This window comes from Saccopteryx leptura, chromosome 2 (genome assembly GCF_036850995.1).
Source record: "Saccopteryx leptura isolate mSacLep1 chromosome 2, mSacLep1_pri_phased_curated, whole genome shotgun sequence".
NCBI lineage: Eukaryota > Metazoa > Chordata > Mammalia > Chiroptera > Emballonuridae > Saccopteryx > Saccopteryx leptura.
In genome coordinates, this window is record NC_089504.1 from 171650124 (window position 1) to 171658787 (window position 8664).

General features: G+C 40.3%; 1 non-coding gene across 1 annotated transcript; it reads right to left on the bottom strand.

The window, feature by feature from the left end:
* Positions 1 to 393: 393 nt before the first annotated feature.
* On the bottom strand, positions 394 to 469 carry TRNAN-GUU (transfer RNA asparagine (anticodon GUU)). The gene has a single exon. It is a non-coding gene; the product is annotated as a tRNA-Asn (tRNA).
* Positions 470 to 8664: the final 8195 nt, after the last annotated feature.

Sequence of the window (8664 nt, forward strand, 5' to 3'; positions counted from 1 at the left end):
TGGGAAACATAACCCAGCCCAACATTACTAACTCTAGCTCAGAAGGTTTTTATTTCTTTTTGTTTGTTTGTTTAATCTTAAATTCTTATTGATTTTTTTTTTTTTTTGTATTTTTCTGAAGCTGGAAACCGGGAGAGACAGTCAGACAGACTCCCGCATGCGCCCAACCGGGATCCACCCGGCACGCCCACCAGGGGCGATGCTCTGCCCACCAGGGGGCGATGCTCTGCCGTGACCAGAGCCACTCTAGCGCCTGGGGCAGAGGCCAAGGAGCCATCCCCAGTGCCCGGGCCATCTTTGCTCCAATGGAGCCTCGGCTGTGGGAGGGGAAGAGAGAGACAGAGAGGAAGGAGAGGGGGAGGGGTGGAGAAGCAGATGGGCACTTCTCCTGTGTGCCCTGGCCGGGAATTGAACCCGGGACCTCTGCACAACAGGCTGATGCTCTACCACTGAGCCAACCGGCCAGGGCTCTTACTGAATTTTTTAATACAAAAAAAATAAGCTTTTAACTATTATATAACCCCTTATTTTTACTGATATCTTTGTTCATCTTTATTCATAACCTCTGACAGTGGCAGACATTCAAAACTCAGGTCTTTTGAAGTCTCATATTATAGAATTGGACTCTCCTGGCAATTTTATTGGACCCATATATAGACTGTCAAAAACTCATCAAAATGAATACTGTGTATTGTATGTAAATTCAAAATTAAGAAAAATTATACCCCTAAAATCTACATGTGTTGTATTTAATCCTTAAAATTATCCTAATGGGAAAACCAGATGTCATCATATTTAAGAAGTTTGCCACATTATTCTGTGTATGGGGCTTACAGTAACTTACATTTTTAAAATGGTTATTTTAGGTTACATGCATCTCTCTCTTATAGGACATGAACACAGATACCTCCAGGTAATTACAGTAGAAAAAAGATAAGCAAATTATAGGCCATGTAAGCAGAGTACTGGTACCCAGACTCTGGCCCAGGAAATAAAAGTATTGAGTTCGCCCAACTGTGGTTTATTTTTAAGAACAATGACCCAGCAGGCATTTAGAAGCCAGGTCTTTTGAAGTCTCAAGAATTAACCTTCTTAGTTTGAAAGGTATCAGTATGATCAATATTACTATTATTCAGCCCACAACTGGACCCTCAGTTACATCAGTCTGAGACAGGGAAAGTAATAAGGCTGAAGCTGCCCTGGCTAGATAGCTCAGTTGGTTAGAGCTTCATTGCAAAGTGCAGAGGTTGGACACATATAGAACAGATTGCTGTTCCTGTCTCTCTTTCTCCCTTCCTCTCTCACTAAAATCAATCAATAAATTTTTTTTAAAAATAAGGCCAGTGTTAAGTTACACACAAATTACAGACACCAGTATGAAGAGTCACAGCCCTTTACCTGAGGATGAAACAAAACAGTAGAGAGTCACCCAGGGGTAATCCGGACTTCCACAAACAGCAGGTGAGAACTGGAAAGTCAGGGATTGTTCTCTATCATTTGTCAACAAAACCCACTTTCTTTTCTGTTTTTTTCATGTCTTCAATTTTCAAAGATTAGTTTAAGATTACAGGAGGCAGTGAGATTTAATTAAAAGTAGATTGAATAGGCCCTGGCAGGTTGGCTCAGTGGTAGAGCGTCAGCCTGGCATGCAGGAGTCCAGGGTTTGATTCCAGGCCAGGGCACACAGGAGAAGCGCGCATCTGCTTCTCCACCCCTCCCCCTCTCCTTCCTCTCTGTCTCTCTCTTCCCCTCCCGCAGCGAGGCTCCATTGGAGCAAAGATGGCCCAGGCACTGGGGATGGCTCTGTGGCCTCAGCCTCAGGCGCTAGAGTGGCTCTGGTTGCAACAGAACAACGCCCCAGATGGGCGGAGCATCGCCCCCTGGTGGGCATGCCGGGTGGATCCCGGTTGGGCGCATGCGGGAGTCTGTCTGAATGTCTCCCCATTTCCAACTTCAGAAAAATACAAAAAAAAAAAAAAAAGTAGATTGAATAGATTACTGGACTGGAAAATGGAGCACAGAACTGATGCTTAATAAAGTAATTTAGTCCTAATATTTTCTTATAGTTCTATGAATTTATACTGTTCTATGGCTAAGCCCTATATTTATTATCTTGTATTTTTAATGTAGTATATGTATTTACAAATACATTTCATGGATCCCTCCTATAATTACAGCCACTTAATGGTTTTGTTAGAAGACTTTATTAAACAAAAATATTTTATATGTTTAATCCTTGATACTACATTGCTATTAACAAAAGTTACTTTATACTGTAGAAGGTTTACTATCTAATTAAGGAAAGGTTATACTTCAAGACGGAAAGGTACTCACAAATTCAGATTATTTTATAGGAACAGTAGGAGAGGAAGCTGCTTATGACAGGAGGGTTCTTGCTTATGAAGGAAAGAAAAGATTACACTGGTTATCCCGATGAAAAAAGAGTCTAATTGCATTAAGAGACAAGATCCAGGAGTTACTTAATGGTTAAACATGTAATAACATTATGAACATGGTATTTAATACTGGAACTCTAAAAATAGCTGGATACTTGAAGAACAGATAAGGTTATAACTGTTATGAAAAATTAAGTAAGACATATGCAATTTATTATTTGGTATTATTTTCCTTCCTTTTCTATCTTTATTTTGCTCTATGAATTAACCAAATCACCAATTATTTATTCAATGCTTATCCTCAGTAAGGCATTCTGGTAGGCACTGTGATATCCTAACCATCAAAAAGCTCATAAATTTGGTGGGGATGAAAAGCGGGAGAAAATCAACACATTAAAAAATGATTGGCTATCCTTACCTGTGACAGAGCAGTGGGTAGGGTGTCGACCTGGGAATGCTGAGGTCTCTGGTTCAAAACCCTGGGCTTGCCTGGTCAGGGCACATGTGGGAGTTGATGCTTCCTGCTCCTCCTCCCTCCGTCCTTCCCTTCTCTCTCTCTCTCTCTCTCTCTCTCCTTTCTCTAAAAATGAATAAATAATATATATATATTTTTAAAAAGTGTTTGGCTAGACAAGACTTAAGAAGTTCAAATTGGTAGATGAAATGTTACAAGGCAGCAGCTCCTGCTTCACTGTCTGAGGAATCCTTCACATGTTATTACCGAGCAATTCAGAGGGGACAGTAATCATTTCAACCTTGAATGATTATAGAGAAATTCATTTCATTTTTATTTTAATTTATTTGTAATGAAATATATTATAGATACAAAAATATGCATATATTTTTAGTATTTCCTTTCTATGAGTTTCCACAATTATATACATTCAGGAAACCACCAGCAAAAGAAGATATCAAATATTTCCATCACCCCAGAAGAATCTCTCATGGCCTTTCTAGCTAGTCCCGTCTCTCTCATACTGCCTTCCGAGCAACATTTTCTTATTTCTATCACCATATATTAGTTGCTTGCTTAAACTTATATAAATGGGACTTCTTTAATTCTGGCTTCTTTAGATCAGCAAAACATTTCTGAGATTCATCCATGTTGTATATATACAGGGTAGGTCAAAAGTAGGTTTACAGTTATTCATATGGTAATACAATAATTAATGAATAATAATACAGGAATAAATTCTGTTTTACATACTTACAACTGTAAGCCTACGTTTGCCTCACCCTGTATTAGGTACTTTTATATGCTAATAGACTAACTTCTAATAACTCCCTTTTTAATCTAAGTAGTTATACTATTATTAGTTTCTTGCTTTTCTGTTCAGTGAAATATTTAAAACAATATTTGTTTTTTACTGCAGCATAACAAATCACCATAAAGTTTATTATTTTGCAGTTCTTTAATTCGGCTTAAGCTCAGGAGATCTCGCCTGAGACCTCTGTTCAGGTTCCTGAAAGCCTGGAGCTAAGGAATTGACATGCTGGACTTTCATTCAGAAGCTCAAGCAAGAATCCACTCTTGGGTTATTGAAAGAGTTCTATTCCTTGTGGCTGTGTGTCTGAGATTCCCATTTCCTGGTTGGCAGTTATCTGGGGTTCCTTTTGGCTCCTAGTCAACACCTGCATGCCTCATCATTTAACTCCTCCCTCCCCATCTTCAAGCCAACAATGGCACATCAACTCCTTTCTGTGCTTAGAATCTGAGTTCCCCTCTGCTTTTCTCATCTGACACCAACTAGACAAAGTCCTCTGTTTTAAAGTCTCATAGGACAATCTCCTTTTAAGGTCAACTCTGCTATATAAGGGTAACACAATCATGGGAGTAAGATCACAATCACAGGTTGTGGGTATTCAGGGATGTCAAATCTTGGAGGCCTTTCCTAGAAATTCTGCCTACTACATTAACTGAAATTATCATCTCAGTTTATTCATTTAAACAATGAAAAGTGGCTGGATGAGTGAGCAGGAGGCAGCAGAGGTTGACAGTGCAGGACACCTGGTTTGGATGAGACTGAGAGCTTTAGATCAAAATGAAACCCAGGAAACACCTGATATGTGACCATTTGTAAAATAATAGGTAGAAGGACTTACAATTCTGTCGGATACTTTTGGAACATGTAATGATAAAGGGATGACAGCACAGCAGACTAAGTAAGCCAGAAGAGGAAGGAGTAACTGCAGCTAGAACAAAGAAGTTTAACAGGAAATGAAATGCAATCACAGTCAGCATCTGGCTAAGCAATAAACTTCACTTATGTAATCACATTAGGCAGATACAGAATAATAATTTAGCCAAATTATGGTCTATTTTCATTGGAACAATGGAAGAAAAGAAAAAGGGCATGAGTGATGCACTGCTAAAATTTAATCTTGTATAATATAAGGCAAACAGAGAACCACACATTGGTAAATAAATATTTAAATAGAACATAAATAACAATTAATTAAAAGAATTTGAGCAGGTGGTGACAAGGTAGGGCAGAGGACTTTTCCTTTTCATTATAAAATTTGTAATATTTGAATCTTAAAGCTACATAGATTTAAAAATACAAATTATTAAAAAGGACTATCATATTTATGCAAACATTTCATGTTTTAACAATTGGTCAAATATATTTAATTTATAATCTAAACAAAGAGATGAGTTTTGTACTTTAAGATTTTTTAAAGCATTGCATTAGAGCCTGACCAGTGGCACAGTGGATAGAGCATGAGACTGAGACACAGAGGACCCAGGTTTGAAACTCCGAGGTCGCCAGTCTGAGCGTGGGCTCATCTGGTTTGAGCAAGGCTCACCAGCTTGGGCCCTTGGTCACTGGCTCGAGCAAGGGATCACTCAGTCTACTGTACCCCCCCCCCCCAGTCAAGGCACATATGAGAAAGCAATCAATGAACAACAAAGGTGCCACAACGAAGAATTGATGCTTCTCATCTCTCTCCTTTCCTGTCTGTCTGTCCATATCTGTCCCTCTCTCTTTCTCTCTCTGTCTCTGTCACACACACACAAAAAGAATTGCATTAGTTTTAGTTTAGCAACTTCATCTCTTTTTAACTTTTTGCTGTTATTAATGATTAAAGTAATTTTATATCACCTTTACAGAATACTTTTTTTACATATTTTATTTCTCTGCATTTATGTCAACTTGGAGAGAATTGAATAAAGGAGGTGAGATTAAAAACTGCATTGAAATTGAGGAAGAAGCAGGCAATAAAGAGGGCCAATCGTGTAGAATTATTAACAAACATCAGAACAAAAAAAGAAGTCTTTTTAGGCTCAATATGTCAAGTAGGCTGCATCAGGAGTTACACACACTTTGAGCACTAAATTCTAGACTTTAGCCATCTCTAAGGCAGGATCTACAATAACAAGTGCAGGGGTTCTTTAATCTGAGACATCATGAAGGCAACACAAAGATTTTTCTAGAGTGAACAAACTCTCGCTTATTAAAGAGAACCACACACACGGCTTACTTATACTTGTATACATGCAAAAGAATGAGAACTGTTTCACAGTGTGAGATGTATCAGATCCAGCTTTGCCTTATCAAGTAAGTGATAACAGCCTTCAACGCTTTTCTGCTGAGAAAGTAATTCTACAGGCATGTGGATTCTCTCTGTTGTATCCTAGGTTCTTCTCACACATGTTCCAGGTCTGCAGTGGTATGATTGCGCATAGAATACTTCACAACCCCTATACTGATCAAAGACACTATCTCTGGAAATGACCACCTCACGAGGCAGATCCCTGTTTCTCTAATCGTAGTGTTTCGTGCAGCCTTTTCAAAAACCTGTCTATTCCTTGGAGTCATTTTGTTGTGGGATTGGGGCATTTCTTATGTATCACCATTTAATTATATGCAGCTCATTTATATTATATATTTAATTTAAATATATACCAAAAAAACTATCTTATATTGGCTTTGTAATGATGAGTAAGATGTAATCTCTGCCCTCAACTAGCATAGAGTGGAGAGGAGAAAAGCAATCACGGAGGCAGTTGTAGTACAGCTCTCATGCACTGTGTGTGATACCAGGGGGAACCAGCCAGTGTGGCCTTAGGGAAACAATAAGCCCAGATGTAAGATGGTCCAGCAGTGGCTTTCTGAAGAGCTCAAACTACCTCTGATCATTATTCAAATAATAAGTGTTCTTTGCTTTAGAAAATGAAATCCACTTTTTTCTTCTTATCTCCATATTCTCTCACACAAGTACCACTGAACTTCCAATTTATAAACTTTTCCACCTTCCTTCCTGGCATGATGTGTTATTAGAACCTGGTCCTCAGAGGATCTGTGAAGAGATTGCTCACTATAGGGAATGCCCATGTTCTCAGTATTGTGTATAAAGATTTATGTCACTGAAGCTAGCACTTGCTGGCCACTCCAAACCAGCACTTAAAACACACAAACAACAACAAAAGCCTTTCAAGTCTTACCTTAGAGTTCAATACTACAGACACGCTTTCATATGTTTGCACAGCTGTTCCCAGGAGTAGGGAGGTGACACAAATGTAGTAGCAGGAGAGCTCATGTTCATTTCCTACCTTTTCTTAGTCCCTAGAAACAAAAGAATGGCATCTTTACAATTTTAATCACAAAACCTCTTGGCCCACATGAGCAAGTCAAACTTTTTAAAGGACTGCATGTTTTAGAGGTATGTAGAAACAGAATATATTTACACTATACACTACAAAATACCAGGAATTCCATTGGAACGGAACATTGCAGGTATGAATACTTATTTTCCCAGGGCTGAGTATTCTTGCAACTGGTGCCTGTCAAAAGAATTTGGCATAGCTCACTGGAAGACAGAGGACAGAACTAACTTATCTAGCTCCAATCCAGCACAAGAAATAGCGGGGTAACTTATATGAGTCAAAAATTAAGGGAGAGGGGAAAATGGAGGCAGTGGGTTGCCTTACCTACACTCTGCTGTTAAATGTAAAGATGCTGGGAAGTACAAAACATTGCCTTATCTAAAGAAACTTGATCTCCAAAAACCTGGGCTAGCATAGGTCATGGGGCAGTGGATGGAGACATTGGGCCTCACAGTCATACAAGCTGCACAGCCAGAGGGATGGCTTTGAGAGTGCATGGGAGCCAGTACGGCCTCTGTCTCACTGTGCTGTCCACGCAGCTGGCACCATGAAGAGCTGAACTTTGGGGCACACTTCTGACCACCCATTAGAAACTGGTACAAAAGCTGCAATGCAGAAACACTCAAACCCATGAACACAGGCACAGTTGGAGTTGCTGTTCTAGACTGACAGATATATATGCATGCCTCTGGAAAGTTACATGGCCATAGACTTCTCAGCACAGAGTGGGGACTGCCTTTTTATAAGCTTATAGTTTACACTATAAACTGTAATACCAGAAATGAAAAGATGTGAAATCTCTTATTGGTGCAGCAAGAAACAAAACATATGTGCAGGAACATTCTATAATCAAACTTATAGAGAGAACAATGAAATCTAAATCTAGGAATATTTCATTTACAAATATATTTTCAGTAGATGGGAGACTTGAATACAAATGATATCCTCAGGATCCAGGGAAAAAAAAGTTATTATAAAATAAAAACTGAGATTTAAGAATTGATGGCTTCAGGTCCTGGTCGGTGGCTCAGTGGACAGAGTTTCGGCCTGTGTATGGATGTCCTGGATTCAATTTCTGATCATGGTACACAAGAGAAGTGACCATCTGCTTCTAGCTCCTCTCTCTCCCCCTTCTATCTTTTTTGTTTTTTTTTTTTTTTTTTTTTTTTTTTCTCATTTTTCTGAAGCTAGAAACAGGGAGAGACAGTCAGACAGACTCCCGCATGCGCCCGACCGGGATCCACCCGGCACGCCCACCAGGGGCGACGCTCTGCCCACCAGGGGGCGATGCTCTGCCCATCCTGGGCGTCGCCATATTGCGACCAGAGCCACTCTAGCGCCTGGGGCAGAGGCCACAGAGCCATCCCCAGCGCCCGGGCCATCTTTGCTCCAATGGAGCCTAGGCTGCGGGAGGGGAAGAGAGAGACAGAGAGGGAAAGCGCGGCGGAGGGGTGGAGAAGCAAATGGGCGCTTCTCCTGTGTGCCCTGGCCGGGAATCGAACCCGGGTCCTCCGCACGCTAGGCCGACGCTCTACCGCTGAGCCAACCGGCCAGGGCCCCTTCTATCTTTTTCCCCCTCCCACAGCTCAACTGATTTGGCCCCAGGCACTGAGGATAGCTCAGTTGGTCTGAGTACATTAGCCTTAGGCATTAAAAATA